Below are 996 nucleotides of genomic sequence, written 5' to 3' on the forward strand. Positions count from 1 at the left end.
GATCCTAGATGACTTGCAGAGACACATATTTTTCTCTTTATCCCATATAACAAAAAATCTAGTTTTTAAAAGAGATTATTTTAACCACAAAAAAAATAATTTGAATATTCCACTTGAGAGCTTTACTGCTGCCATTGTTTGTAAGCGCGGATTTCACTTCTGCAACCGCACACATCAAATGTCACTTGCGTCTGGTCGCAAACCAGTTTTGCTGAACGCTTCTGCAACGTCGGTCTGGAATTTCTAGGGATGCACAGCAGTTTCCTGCCAAAGCGCTAGGGGGAGCCTATTCGAGAACTCGCGAGAACTTCGTGATCGGATGATTACCAGAACTTCTTCCATGGCGCTGGCAGGAGTGTTGATTTTCCAAAACAACATGTCTGAGGGATCCTCCAAGTGGTTGTACTTCCGACTGGAATAGGAAACCATAACAGCCAAATGAATTTAGTGTGAACGAGCGCAGCTTCCAACAGGGGGTCTGCCAACCCTAGGGGTTCACAGAGATACTGCAGAGTCTGCATTTTTTTTCCACAAATTAAAATGTCTTTAAATCCACATTAACATGAATTCAACAGACTGTAATAAAAACATAAATTGAGGCAGAAGATGTCTTTTAATCATCAATGCTCACATTCAGCGACACACAGGAGCTCTTTCAAGCTGGGAATCAGAAATACTTTAATAATCCCAGGGAGAAAGTACTTTAGTTACATTACTCCATCTTTAAAAGAGAGACTATAGGACCAGTTTACGCAACTTCATACTTCATACAGTGTATATTATAAATATATGTCTAAAAATTAGGGGGTCCCCGCTCCATCTAGCCATCAGTTTTGGGGTCCTTGGCCTGGCCTCTGTTACAACACATTCTGTGAGTCATCATGTACCGTGACTGCAGATTCTCCTCACCAGCCTGCTATCCATAGACATTAATACTGTTAGGTTTATTCTTTATACATCATGTCCATTGCTATTCTTTTAGCCAGATTAGACAGA

The sequence above is a fragment of the Cyprinodon variegatus genome, unplaced genomic scaffold (genome assembly GCF_000732505.1).
Source record: "Cyprinodon variegatus isolate N-32 unplaced genomic scaffold, C_variegatus-1.0 Scaffold811, whole genome shotgun sequence".
NCBI classification, from domain to species: Eukaryota; Metazoa; Chordata; class Actinopteri; order Cyprinodontiformes; family Cyprinodontidae; genus Cyprinodon; species Cyprinodon variegatus.